Here is a 15,442-nt window from a genome sequence, read left to right as displayed (position 1 = left end):
TTTATTTCTTCCACCGCCAACCCTCCCTGCAGGAGATCTCTGCTGTTAATGGGTCATTAATAATTAATTATCTGCTGTTCATGGTCACTGAGTGTCCCTGCACGGCTGAGAAAATTCCATTATCCCACTGGGATGCTCCGGCCAAGGTGGAGCAGCCAAGCATTCCTACCTGGATACAATCTGACCTGGGACCAGCACTTGCTGTCGAGGCAGGACAGGAATGAGAAGACTCAGACTCCAAAGGCTGTGAGAGTAAAACTGTGGTTTATTCAAAATACCCCGCTCTTTTATACCGAGCTTGTGAGGACCAAATCCGTTGGTCCTGAAGTGAAAACAAGTCACTCCATTGGTGTACAGTGCTTGACGCACAGCGATAGAATTAACTATAAACAATGTGAATAACAAGAGAGATAAAGAATTATTTACATTCTTCTCCAACTCTTTTCCAGGCTTCTGCCTGGATAGAAACTCTCGTTTCTCTCTTTGACTGAATCTGAGACCCACACAGCACAGCAGCCTTTGCCCACTGCATTCCCAGAGGAGCAGCTTTATCCCCACTGCATTCCCAGAGGAGCAGATTCCTTCCCCCTGCATTCCCAGAGGAGCAGATTCCTTCCCCCTGCATTCCCAGAGGAGCAGCTTTTTTCCCACTGCATTCCCAGAGGAGCAGCTTTTTTCCCACTGCATTCCCAGAGGAGCAGCTTTCTTCCCCCTGCATTCCCAGGGGAGCAGCTTTCTTCCCCCTGCATTCCCAGAGGAGCCCAGGCCCATCTCCCCCAGCCCTGGAGCTCCAAGGAAAACTCCCCCCTTGTGCAGGATCCTGCTCCAGCAGAAGCACAGCTGGCACTGCAGGAGGGCTGAGCCCCCCTGGGATGGGGCTGAGCCACCTCCCTGACCCACAGGGGACAGGGCTGCTCTGACTCTGGCAGGACTGTTTTGTATTACTGCATTGTTAATTTTATTTCTATTTTTTTCCCTAATACTATTATTCCTATTCCCATATCTTTGCATGAGAGCCCCTTAATTTCAAAATTATAACAGTTTGGAGGGAGGGGGTGAAACCAGGATCCTCATAAGACAGGAAAGCTGGACAGGACAGAACACATGTCAAACCAATCTGTTTAATCAAACGTTCTCCCTTTATTCGAGAGAAGATGGCAGTTTTTATACACTTCTATTTAGTTTACAGTTTACAAAGGCACTCTCATTGGCAAGCCAACATTGTTTGTCTTTGTCTTAAGGTGGCCTAAACCTCACACTATAAACCTGTGCTGCTTCACACCCCGACAGCCCAGTGCTCCCCATCACACCTTAATACAATTTCTAATTGTGCCACAAACTCTTAATTTCTAATTGTGCCACAAACTCTTAATTTCTAACTGTGCCACAAACTCTTAATTTCTAATTGTGCCACAAACTCTTAATTTCTAACTGTGCCACAAACTCTCAATTTCTAACTGCGCCACAAACTCTTAATTTCTAACTGTGTCCCAGGCTTGGAGGCCTCACAAGGCCCAGATCTGAGGTCTAGACTGGAGCAGCTCAAATCTCACTCCAGACATAAATCGTGCCCTCTCTCTCTCAGAAATGCTGCAACAAGGGGCTTTGCATTTTCCATTTCAGGAGAGGCTCCTGCCTTGCTGGAACCTCTCTGCCAAGTGTCAGTGTCCAGATTCCTGCAGATTGAGGAATTTGGGTGGAAAAGTCATCACCTGGGGGTGTGTCATGGTTTGACACTTGCACAATGCCAGCGCCCCCATGAAAATGCAACCTCTCAGTTGAATGCTGTGAAATGCGATCGAGAACAGAGCAAAAGCAGGCCCAAGCTTAATAACAAGGGTAAAAACTTTATTAAGCTACTACTACTATACTACTATAAAAGAAAAAAAAAGAAAGGAAAAAAGAACACACAAAATTTAAAATGAAAACCTTGCAAAGCATTCCTCCCCCCACCACCCATCTCCAACAAACCACAGTGAGACACAATCTGGATCCCAATCAGGTTTCCACCCTCCAAGCAATCGATACTCAGCCCATCGAGGGAACGGAGTCTCTCCTGTGCCACAGACCCCCCAAGAAACACACTCCACATGCTGTGTTTCCATGTCACACACGGCACCGCCCGGAGGAAAAGTTTGCCATGGTGACCCTTCTCCTTTCCATGCACAGTGCTCTCACCACCAATGCATGGATGGACCGACTGCTTTTAGGATTTTCCTTTCAAGGATGCCCTGCCAAGAGGGGAGAAAACAACAGTTCAGTTTTTCATTTTTGGGACCACAGTCCTCCCCATTTCCCCCTGGGGCCGAGGGTCCAAGAACAGAGATCTTCTCTTCTCCTTCTCTGAGGACAGGGGGCGCCACCACAAACCCCCTAACTTTTCTTTGTTCACTCCACTTCTGTCTTTTCCCAGCTGAAGCAGGTCTCTTGGCTCACTGGCACCTTCCTAAAATACAGTCTCTCTTGGAGGAGAAAATCAGTTCAGTCTGTGGCTACCAAGAAGAAGTCCCAGGTTACTTTGGTTGAAAACTGGAGGTTCCTGGGTGTGAGGGAAAATCTCTCCACAGGGTTGGGTGTGGCTCTGACCTTGCTGTGGTTTATGAGTGAGGAATTGAATAATTGCAGCTCGTTAATAATGAAGTTTATCACTTGTGACTCCTGCTGGTTTGGAGACCCTGATTTCCCAAATTAGCAGGAGAAATCTGGGAAATTGAGAAGATTTTCCAAGTTTCCTGATGAGAACCACGTAGGAAAAGTGGTGACATCCCCTCCCTTTCCAGGCATGTCGGGTGCCATCAGCCCCGTCCAGACAATTTTCATAATGAGCTTTTTTTCCTCTGTTTTTCCCACTTTTCCTCCCAAGCTTTCCCGTCTCTTCAGAGCTGTCATTTTTAATCCAATCCCCTGGAGCGTTTATTTTCAGCATGGTAAATATTTGTGTAAATATGATGCACACAAGGAAGCTGTATCAGGAAAGGAGCCTGAACTGGGGGAAATATTTAGGCAGGGACTGGATGTGTAAAGATTTAATGAACACACAAAATTTGGAATAATTTCTTTCACAGCAAGAGAAATTCCAAGTGCACAGTCAGTTCAAAACACTTTTATTTGGTAGGACCCCAGCCTGCTCAGAGGGAAAATGAAGTTCAGGCCCTGCTTAGAGCATTTCAAAGGTAAATGTTGATTTCTGCCCTGCAGGCCTTGCTGTTATTTCTTGAATTTATCACACAGCTGATTCGCAAACTTTAAAACAGTTTTGTGTGTATTTGAGAATTAATATTTGGCTGTAGGTGGCTGACTCCTAATTAAAATGTTTTCTCTAAATGCCATTAAGAATATTAATAATTAAAAGAACAGCTGGAGTTGCAGTGTAATAAGTTACAGCAAGGATTCGGCTGCAATGCAGAATGAAGAAAATTCTGTGCAGGGGGATCCCTGGTGGATATTTTATTCAGAATTCACTTCCATCTCTATGCACAAAGCAGAGAATTTCAGTCCATGCGCCTTTGACATCAGGAGGGATTTCCCCCTGTTTTGAGAGAAGAAAATGCCAGTTTTATTTGAGAATAAAAAGTGGTTTAGAAGGTCAGGCTGTGACAATGTGATGTCATTTGTCCTTTGGTGGGGGACACGGCGCTGATGCTCTGCTGTCCCTGCCAGGGAGGGGGCAGGGGAGGAGGAGGAGATAAAATTGGCTTTAATTAAAGGCTCAGTCCATGCTGAGCTCCTGCTCCGACTGAGAAATTTCAATTTAAACCTGAAAAACCTCGGGCTGTGCTCAAGGGCAGGGCGTGGTCAGGGGAGAGACGCCTGAGGGTTTGGGATGAAGGGCACCTTAAAGATCAGCAAGTTCCTATCCCCAGATTCAAACCAAATATTATTTTCAAGCAGTTTTAGGGAAATAGAATAATATTCGCAGCCAGTGTTTTGCATTTATAAACCTTTGTCTCCACCAGCAGAGAGTGATGCTAAATGGGATACTTCTCATGGGATAATTCTCATTTTCCAGCCAAGGAAAAGTGCCTGAACTTCAGGAATTGGCTGATTTCCACTCAAAAACGCAGATGCCATGGACACACGTGGAATTCTGCATCAGGGCTCGTGCATTCCCTGAATTTTCCCTCCCTGTGCCCAGTGCCTGGAGGCTCTGGCAGGACACAGGTTTGGGGGTCCCACCTCAAATGCGAGCCCAGGGGGCAGTTTGGGGGTGTGGTAAGCAATTCCAGCCCGTTCCCACCCCACAAGCTGCCCTTCCATCGGGCAAAATCACAATCTGTGACTGCGCCTGGCCGGGCGAGGTTTGCAGCCAAATCGCTGCCAATTAACCGGCCCTGTTAAATGGGAGTGTTGGGAAACATTTCCATCTGTCGGCATGCCTTTGATTAATGCAGGAAACAAAGCAAATATTAGGGCAGAACACTCCTGCTGGGTTTGCCTGGCTGATTTTTTCATCCATCTCCCCTGGAGTCAAGTGCCATCAATTTTCCAAGGAGGTAATTGGAGTGTGCTTCCATTTAATCCTGCCATGATTTTTAACCTTGACATGAAGTTTCTTGATGATGCTTTTCCCCCACACACACACCCTTTTTTTTTTTTTTTTTTTTTCCTGTTGGTTTTTCTTAATTGCTTGTCTTGGCAGCAGGATATTTCAGCTGTCCCAGTGTAATCTCCAATTCCCTCTGGGAACGTTCCAGCAGAGCTTTCTGCAGAGTCAGCCTTTCTGAAAATAAAGCAGATCCCGAGGTTAACACCACAGGAGCGTGCCTGGAGGTCACATTGAAGAGGATTTTTTTTTGTTCTCAGCGTGTAGGAAGGACAAGATTGCCTTGAAATCCCTGTGTACCTTGAAAAGAAAATTATCTTAAGGAATTGGTTGGTTGTTTGAATCTAATTTTTGTTTCTAAAGTTATAATAGGGGATAGTAATAATAATAGTGATAGCTAATAACCTTGTGGAATAATCAAAAGTTTAAATCCTGAATTTATGTGAAGAAGAAATGTTTTTATCCTATTTGGACACAAGATGAATCCTGTGATGAATCCTCCTTCTCTGACCACTGGTGGTGGTCACTTCCTGACACCTTGGTCAGCTGTTGCCATGGTAATGAGCCAACCCTCCCAAATGTCCCAAACCCAAACCAGCCCATAACAACAACACAAGGGGGGTAAAACATAACTATAAATCTATAAAACTTCTCTTAACACAATATAATATAATATAATATAATATAATATAATATAATATAATATAATATATATAATATAATATACAATGCAATGCAATACAATACAATACAATGCAATACAATACAATACAATATAATATAATCCTTTTAATTATGGGATCAGCTATGGCATTACTCATCTGTCACAATTTCAAGGTCTTCCTGTGAGTCTTCCTGGGAAACCTCTGATCCAGGTGTTTTCCTGCCGGAGCTGCTCCTTCCCCTTGTTCTCACAATGTAACCACAAAAACGTGCAAGGGAGTTTATGAAATTCAGCTTGGGTGAGCTGGGAAATCGATTCTGGGGTTAAACGAGGCGTGTTATTAAAATGAAGTTGTTGTGTGCAGCCCTGGATGGGGATAAATTCAAGCAATAATTTAAACAACAGCATGTTTTTTGGGTGGGAAACAACTGGGAACGGCAGAGCTGCTGCTGCTTTGACACTGGGCTGTGTTTGGGAGGATCTCACCCTGCACAGGCTCTCAGACCTGACTGGAGTCATTCAATCAATAATTTAAACAGTGGGATTTTGGGGCGTCAGGGATGATCAGGAACGTTGGAGCTGCTGCTGGTTTGATGCTGGGCTGTTTGGGAGGATCTCACCCCGGTTTGGGAGGATCTCACCCCGCACAGGCTCTCAGACATGGACTGGAATAATGCAGTAAATAATTTAAACAGTGGGATTTGGGGGGTCAGGGATGATCAGGAACGTTGGAGCTGCTGCTGCTTTGATGCTGGGCTGTTTGGGAGGATCTCACCCCAGTTTGGGAGGATCTCACCCCGCACAGGCTCTCAGACCTGACTGGAATAATCCAGTAAATAATTTAAACAATGGGATTTTGGGGCGTCAGGGATGATCAGGAACGTTGGAGCTGCTGCTGCTTTGACACTGGGCTGCGCTTGGGAGGATCTCACCCCGGTTTGGGAGGATATCACCCCGCACAGGCTCTCAGACATGGACTGGAATAATGCAGTAAATAATTTAAACAATGGGATTTTGGGGCGTCAGGAATGATCAGGAACCATGGAGCTGCTGCTGCTTTGACACTAGGTTGTGCTTGGGAGGATCTCACCCCAGTTTGGGAGGATCTCACCCCGCACAGGCTCTCAGACCTGACTGGAACAATCCAGTAAATAATTTAAACAATGGGATTTTGGGATGTCAGAGGCAATTGGGAACAATGGAGCTGCTGCTGCTTTGACACGGGGAGGATCCAGTCCTGCACAGGCTGGGATCATTCCTGGGAATGATCCTTCATCTGGATAAGGGCTGGAATGAGCAGGGAAGAGCAGATAGAGCTGAGCTCAGGCTTGGGCATCCCTCAGTCACCAGCAGAGCTCTTCAGCAAGATTTATCCCCGTGAGCCGAGCCCATCCTGACAAGGAGAGGTCACCACGGGGGTCCCTCTGCGCTGGGTTTGAAGCACCCAGGGCTGGCTCCCTGCAGGGGAGGATGATTCCCTCCTGTGCGGATAATTCCCTGCCCGGGCCAGATGGTGCAACTCACAGCTTTGGTTTGCCAGGATTTCCCTCTGCAGGCTCCCCTTGCTGCAGATCAAAAGGACTCCTCGTGTGTGCTTTAATTTAAATACAGTAATAATAAAATCATTACTGAACTCACAATATTTACTATTTACTGGTGCCTGCAGATACAATCAGATCCCAATATCTCCCTGACATCACGCCGAATAAATCCATCCCTGCAGCTCCCTGGGGTCGCTGGTTGGAAAACAAAGCTCGTGCTGGGGCTCCTTCCCCTTCCCCTTCCCCTTCCCCTTCCCCTTCCCCTTCCCCTTCCCCTTCCCCTTCCCCTTCCCCTTCCCCTTCCCCTTCCCCTTCCCCTTCCTCTTCCCCTTCCCCTTCCCCTTCCCCCTCCCCCTCCCCCTCCCCTTCCCCTTCCCCTTCCCCTTCCCCTTCCTCTTCCCCTTCCCCTTCCCCTTCCCCTTCCCCTTCCCCTTCCCCTTCCCCTTCCCCTTTTTTTTCCCTTTTCCCTTTTCTTTTTTTCCCTTTTCCCTTTTCTTCCCCCAACCAAAACCTCACTGCAGCTTTTGGGTGGATTTTGGGCATTTTTGGAGCAGCTCCACAAACCTTTCCAGATATTTCTCGTGTCCCAGAGCTGCTGGAACTGAAATTCTTTTTTCCTGCTGGCAGCTCCAGCTCAGGGGTTGTCTGGAAAGGTCACCCAGGGCCCTGCTGCAGGTCAGCAATTCCCAGAAAAGCTGAGTTTATGGAAAAAAAACCCTCCTGTCCTGGGCTTGCAGGTGAACACAACACCAGGCACAGCCCAGCTCGGCACTTCTGCCCCGCCAGGACACACAAAGGGATTTGACAAAGGTTAATGGGATCAGCTCTGAATCCAACCTGGAGAGCAGCGAGTGCCTTCCCTGCTCCCACCAGCTTCCCTCAAAATCCTAAAATTCATGTACAATCCCAAATTCACACACAGTCCTACATTCACACACAGTCCTACATTCACACACAGCCCCACATTCACACACAGCCCCACATTCACATATAATCCCAAATTCACACACATTCCCAAATTCATACACATTCCAAAATTCACACATAATCCCAAATTCATACACAGTCCCAAATTCACACACAATCGTAAATTCACACACAGTCCCAAATTCACACACAATCCCAAATTCAAACACAATTGTAAATTCATACACAATTCCAAATTCACGTATAATCGTAAATTCACATGCAGTCCCAAATTTATGTACAGTTGCAAAATCATGCACAATCTCAAATTCACACACAACCCCAAATTCATGCACAATCCCAATTCACGTGCAATCCCAAATTTGTGAGTTATCCCAAATTCACACGCAGTCCCAAATTCACACACAATACCAAATTCATGGCCAATCCCAAATTCACACACAATCCCAGATTCTCTCCTCTCCTGTCCTCAGTTTAAATCATCCAAACATGAGTTTAGTTTAAATACACATTTTTAATTTAAAACTCCCTGAGAAAGCTGTGTGGCCCTGGGATGTGCCTTGGTGGGTGGTACAAACCCAAACTGAACCCTCCTCACTGTGCTCAGGTATTCAAAAACACCTAAATGATTAAATCCCTTCATAAATATTCTGATTCATCTGAACTCCTTTGATTTGGATTTTGTAAGACTTTAATATTTGGTTTTTCAGCTAAATAGGACATTTCTTCTTATTGCTCACAAAATAATCCCCATGCACTTTGAATTATTAATTCCTCTTCATGTCCTTTCAAGTGCCTTTCTCAAGAAGGGTTGAATATATTTATTTTCAGGAGGTTCTGTCCCCACCTGCTCAGGGGTTTAATACAAATTTCCTGCGTGTCCTTGCAGATTGCATTAAGCAGTCTGGGGCTGATGGACTCTTTAATAAAGTGAGTATCAGAGTCAGTTTTGATAAAAGACATGCCACTGCTAACGATGCTTAATGAAAATAAAAGCTTTGGGGTTTGGTGTCCTGCCCATCCAGTTAAGTGGGATTGTATTTATTGGCCATCAGGCAGCTCCACACCAGCTCGGGCAGAAAATGGAATTTTAGCATTCCAGTAAAAATAGAAAACAGGCTGGGGCTGGGGGACACACAGGGATTGACAGGGACACATAAATCCATGGAATTTTGCCACCGGCTCCAGCAGGGATGGGCTGGGGGTGATGTGGCCAGGCAAGGGACAAGTGGATGCTGGAAATATTCCTGCTGCTGGCTGAAGGTTTGATGTGTAACAGAATCCTGGTGTTTTCCCCACTTGATTCTGGGCAAATGGGGATGCCGGACATGGATTTTCCCTCTTTTCGTGAGGTTTCCCTGGCTGAGCGATCCCGGTGTCTGTGGCAGTTCCAGCTGTGTGACACAGGTACCTCCTGCAGCCCCTTCATCCTCCTCACCCAAGTATTCCAGAAACCCCAGGGTTTCTCTGTGTGCTCTGCACACATCCCTGCACAAACAGGAATTCAATCCGTGTCAATCCATAAAGCACCTCTGAATCTTTCAAGCCCTGGGGCTCTCCAGAACACAGCAATATTTGTGATTTCCAAGAGAAATGTGTTATTCCGTGAGCAGAGACAGCATCCATGCATCCATCCATCCATCCCCACCATCTGGCAGTGGGAGCCATTCCCTGTGTCCTGTGCCTCCATTCCTTGTCCCCAGGGAATTTTGGAACGGTTTGGGTGTGACCTTAAAAGTTATTAAATCCCACCCAGTGCCACCCCTGCCATGGCAGGGACACCTCCCACTGTCCCAGGCTGCTCCAGCCTGGCCCTGGGCACTGCCAGGGATCCAGGGGCAGCCACAGCTCACTGGGAATTCCATCCCAGATCCTCCCCACCTATTGGGAACAGCTCCTGCCCAATCTCCCACCCATCCCTGTCCTCTGGCAGTGGGAGCCATTCCCTGTGTCCTGTGCCTCCATCCCTTGTCCCCAGTCCCTCTCCAGGGAATTTTGGAATGGTTTGGCTGGGACCTTAAAAGTCTTTAAAAGTCACCCAGGGCCACCCCTGCCATGGCAGGGACACCTCCCAGGCTGCTCCATCGGGGCCTTGGGCACTGCCAGGGATCCAGGGGCAGCCACAGCTCACTGGGAATTCCATCCCAGCCCCTCCCCACCCTCTCAGGGAGGAATTCCTTCCCAAAATCCCATCCATCCATCCATCCATCCATCCATCCATCCATCCATCCATCCACCCATCCCTGCCCTCTGGCAGCGGGAGCCATTCCCTGTGTCCTGTCCCTCCATCCCTTGTCCCCAGTCCCTCTCCAGCTCTCCTGGAGCCCCTCCAGGCTCTGAGCTCTCCCTGGATCCTTCCCTTCTCCAGGTGAACATTCCCAGCTCTCCCTGGATCCTTCCCTTCTCCAGGTGAACATTCCCAGCTCTCCCTGGATCCTTCCCTTCTCCAGGTGAACATTCCCAGCTCTCCCTGGATCCTTCTCCTCTCCAGGTGAACATTCCCAGCTCTCCATGGATCCTTCCCTTCTCCAGGTGAACATTCCCAGCTCTCCATGGATCCTTCTCCTCTCCAGGTGAACATTCCCAACCCGGCTCCAAAGGGGCTCCAGCCCTTGCGGACAGGAATTTGGGTCAGGTAGAGCTGCTCCCAGGGTGGGTGGGTTTGCAGGGCAGAGGAGGCTGCAGGAGCAGGAGGTGCCCTCAGTGGCAGCCACAGCTCCCGGGAAAATGAGCAGTGCCAGCTGGGATGGCTCCTGCCCAAATCCACGGCGGCAGGACAGGCAGCACCTCCCACCTCATCTGGGGACTCGGGGTGCTCCAAACCCTCAGCTTCCTTCTGATCCTCCCACTGCCCGCCGTGGCTGCAGCTCCTGGGGTGGGATGTGCAGAGATAATTTGCTTAACCTGTCAAAACCCATCCCAGCAAAGAAAAACACAACATAAGGGACACCCAAAAATCCCATCCTGCAGAAACCCAGCAGTGGCCAGAAATTCCCACCTTCCCTAATCCAGAGCAGCTTCCTATCAGGTTTATTTCGGGAGCAGACAGGCCCATGAATTTTTTAAACCAATATTGAAGCTTCACTTCTCCGTGCTGGGAGGGGCTCTGCAGATGGGCAGGAGATGGAGATATGGAAGAGTTGGGGGGGTTTTCCTCCCCTCTCTTCTCCACTTGGACATAATTTGGAATGTCTTTCATAAATGTCTGTGAAACCAGGCACGTTTTAGATAAGAGATGAGGAGCCCCCACTCTTCTGATGGCAGCGTTTCTAATGGTGGCAGTGATTAAGGAGAGGAATCTAAACCTGGGTCAGGGCGGCTTTTAAGGCAAGGAAATGGGATGTGAATAAGGAATAGGTGGGAAATGTGATCATTCCAGGGAAACTAAACCCGTGGTGTTGGTGAGAATCGGAGCTCTGCTCATTTCTGTCCCCACTCAAGCTAAATTTAAAGAGTTTGGGGTCAGGTTTCATCAGTGAGAGAGGGAAGTCTGACTGCTGCTTTGTGGTGTCTGGATGGATGCTGAGATTCAGTGATAAATGCACCATTAAATCCCCCTCCCTTCCCATTCCCCGTGGGCTTTGTCCTGCCCAGACAATGAAATTCAAGAATAAAACTACTTTTGGCACAGGGGTGTTAATCCAGAACAAATTGTGCCTCCGAAGCTCCAGTGACATCCTGAAAGGCTCAGCTCACCCAAGCTCCTGATGTGTCCTAAATCCGACCCCTGGACACCCCAAATCTGGAATCCAGTGGTTTTCCTTCATTTTAACCCACCTGAGTTTTGGCCAAAGAAAGGGGGGAGTTACTCCCTGGGCTGTCTGAGGTTCCCTGTCCTCATTTGCATCTCTCTTGCTGCTTGTGCTCTGCAGAGGCTCATGAATATTTCAGGATTCTCCTCCATCCGTGCGTGCCTGCAGCGCTCAGCTGATTCCAGCATGAAAAATTCACAGCAAAGTGCAGAATCCCGAGCTGGGCTGATGGGGACGAGCCAAGCCCGGGGTCCCACTGAGGCTCCTCTTCTCACGAGCTGCAGCACCAGAGGAAACGGCCTCAAATGGTGCCATTGTTTCAGTTTTTAGGGAAAATCCATCGTGGAAAGGTTTGTTCAGCCCTAACAGTGGAGTCTGCACTCCTGGAGGGATTGAAATCCTGTGGATGTGGCGCTTGGGGACATGGGTGGCACTGCTGGGGATGGTTGGACTCGATGGTTTTGAGGGCTTTTCCAGCCTCGGTGATTTTATAATTCTCTTTCTTTCCCCCTGTTTGGGGGCCAGGCTCTGGAGAGTCCTTGGAGCTGTGCAGGTTCTTGGTTTTCCTTTGCAGGGATCACTTCAGGGGTGGTCAAAGATCAACCCCAGCAAAGCAGCAGTCACTGGGTGAGGTGTGGACATCAGGGGGGTGAAGAAATGTGCTTTGGTGCTATTCCTGTGAGTCCTTCTTGCTGTTAGAGCCTAAAAAAACATCACCATGGGTGCCTATCACGGAATTGCTGAGTTACTGAGGCTGGAAAACCCCTCCAGGGTCATCAAATCCAGGTTTGGCCAAATCCAGCACACCCAGAGACTCTGTCACTGCCCAGGGAAGGGAGTGGGGCCCACAGAGGTCCCCCAGAACGGGGATCAAATAAATCAACCCCAAACAGGGGGCTGAGCATCCCCTCTGCAGCCGGAGCAGCCCAGAGAGGGCTCTGAGATGTGGGACATGGGTCAGGGGGGAATGACCCCAAGTCCTTCTTGTGCACATTCCAAGGTGAATCCTGGGGATCTGGGGCTGGGATGGAGCTCCCAGATCCCAGGTGAGTGAGCTGAATGTGCTGGGTGGGGCAGGGGGTGGAAAATGCTGGATTCCTGTGCAAATCCAGCCCTTGCTCACAGCTGCCAGGAATGGGAGCACTGGAATGTGGGGGTCAGCCCCATCCCAGCATGGAAAAGGGATTGTGCCCTTGGGATGTGGCTCCGGCAGCAATGTCCCTTGGGCAGGGGGGGTTTCCTGCTGTTCCCAGGTGTGTTTGGGGAGGGAAGGTGTCCTGAAGGGTGTGAATCGTGTCCTGAAAAGAATCATGTCCTGAAGAGAGTCGTGTCCTGTCCCAGTACTTCACCAGGAGACCCCAGCACAGGGTTTTTTAACTCTATTAAATCATCTCATGCCCTGAAGCCCCATCACGCTATGGGGCTGGGCAGGAGGGATTTTTGGGGTGACCTAATTCAGGAGCACGTTCAGGAATTCTCAGCAGCTCTTTACCGTGCCTTTCCCACCACTGGGATCCTGGGATTTTCCTCTCCATGAAATGGAACATGGAAAACACATTACTGCAGTGCACTCCAGGACAGGCAAAAATAGACCCTGGCTGTGCAGCAGCTCATCCGTGTGTCCATGTAAGAACAGCTGTAAAAGGGATGTTTTGTGTGGCTGCAGCCCCACGCAAACACACCTGAGCTCTGTCCTCACGTTTCTGGCTGGAAATCTCCTCCAGGCCTGGTGGAGGAGCAGGTTTTTGCCTCCATTTCCACATTCCTGCTGGAACTGTGTGGCGTTTATGATTCCTCCTGCTACCTGGGGCTGAACACCCTGATCTGTTTTGTCAGGGTGTGACCCGGGGTCCTCCCTCCTCCCGGTGCTGCGGCTCAGCCCAAGCCCATGGAAACCACTTTCCCTTCCCTAATGGCTCCTGCAGACACATCCATCAATATTTCAGCCTCTGCTGTTTTGCCCCGAGACCTTCTAAAGGCCTGGGCCGCGCTTTTTGTGGAATTATTTATGGACCTCGTGTCAGGAGCAGCCTGTTAATCTCTGCCACTTTCCTGAGGGCGGCTTCGGGGGGATGCGGGGACCCAGAGGAACGAGGGGCTCCTGTTTGCTCAGCCCCAGAGGAAGGCCAGAGGCGCCCAGCAATGCCATACCTGGGAAATTATCGTTAAAGGGATGATGAATGGCACTTCTCAGCTGTTATTAAAGAAATTGAAGTGGCTGAGGTTCACATTTCAGCTCAGGGTGGGTTCTTGGGGTGTCAGTGCTGGGCCAGGGGTTGGTTGATGATCCTGGTGGGTCCTTTCCAACCCAGGATATTCCATGAGTCTCTGGTTACTGATAATATTATTGTTGATATTATTATTACCGATACTTTTACTGATATTATTACTGGTATTTCCAGCCAGTGGCACAGGCTGGCATGGCTAGAACCAGTTTTTGGCAGCACTGGGGACCATTAAGCCCCGTTTGGTGGCAGACAACCAGCAAGGTGTGAGTTCAGGGACCATCAGCTGGGAAACCTTCACCGTGAATTTTCCCCATGAATTTTCACATCAGTGGGCTCATCCTGCAGCCTTTTATCTCCTCCTTTGTGCAGAAGGTGATGATTTGTGCATTGCTACAAGGCTACAGAAAATCTGCTGGCACAGGGAAGCAAAATCCTGCATTCCACATTGCCAGTGACACGAATTATTCACCTGGACAAGGGCTGCTAGGAAAATATTTTAGTTTAAACCTGACTCAGTTAGACATGAATTGTTCACCTGGACAAGGGCTGCTAGGAAAATATTTTAGTTTAAACCTGACTCAGTTAGACATGAATTGTTCACCTGGACAAGGGCTGCTAGGAAAATATTTTAGTTTAAACCTGACTCAGTTAGACGTGGCTCTGTCTGTGAGGAGCTCTGGGCCTGGCCTGGTGTGGAGTCACGTTTGGAGGGTTGGGATCAGCTCATTCCCTGTCTGGTGCCTCCGTGTCTGCAGATCCGACGTTCCCTGGACACAGCCCAAGGTCAGGAGGTGCTGGCAGTGCAGAATTGATCCCCCAGCACCTCCTTCCCCACATCCCATTGCCATCTAACGGCCAGCACGGAATTTGCACGGCAAAAATCGGCCCCAAAATCCTCCTGAACCATTTCATCAACAACGAAAGAGAGAGGAAACCCCAACTGAGTGCCTAGAAAGATTGAGGGGGAAAAAAATGAGGCAATATTCAGGTATCAACCCCAAAACAGCAGCTGGACAGATCTTACTAAGAACTTGTTTTGTCACCCATGTGTGGCTAGATATACAGAGAAAATTGGAATAAATTAGACAATTGGCAAGAAAGGGAATTGGAGGTTTTCTTAAGTGAGGCACAGAAAATAACATGGGGAGGGATGAAGAGAAAGCAAAGGAAAAGGCCAGAGTAATGTTAACTGCTATTAGAGAAGGACAAATTTGTTTTTATTGTAAGAAAAGTGGACACTTCAAGAGAAATTGCCCCCAAAGGGAAGGGAACCTGAAGGTTTTTAAGGATGAGCAAAGAGGGGAGGTAGAAAATTAAAGATGTCAAGAGCTCTGCCTCCTGGGGGCAAAATATCATCAAAAACCCTTAATAAAATAAGTCCTAAGAAGAAGAATTTTAAAAATGAGCAATTCCGAGGGTGGGAGAGGAATTCCAGAGGAATTTGCTCTGTTGGGATGCTCTGAATTTACAGAACTCCCTAAAAACCTTCACAGAGAAGATTGGGATTGGGGTGCAAAGAGAAGAGGGGTTGGTAGCACCACCCTCAGGAGCAGATGGAGGGAAAAGTGGGATGAAGAAGGGTGGAAAACTGGAATGGGTTATCCCGGAGAGGCAGTGGATTCCCCATCCTTGGAAGTGCCCAAGGCCAGGCTGGAAAGAGCTTGGAGCATCCCGGGATAGAGGGAGGTGTTGGGGTTGGAGCTGGATAATCCTTCAGGTCCCTTCCAACCCAAAACATTCCAGGATTCTGTGAATTCAGAGCTTGAAAAAAAACAGGAAAACAAAAA

Source organism: Lonchura striata, chromosome 22 (genome assembly GCF_050655825.1).
Source record: "Lonchura striata isolate lonStrDom1 chromosome 22, ASM5065582v1, whole genome shotgun sequence".
In the NCBI taxonomy this organism is placed as follows: domain Eukaryota; kingdom Metazoa; phylum Chordata; class Aves; order Passeriformes; family Estrildidae; genus Lonchura; species Lonchura striata.
Note: the sequence above shows the minus strand (reverse complement) of the source record.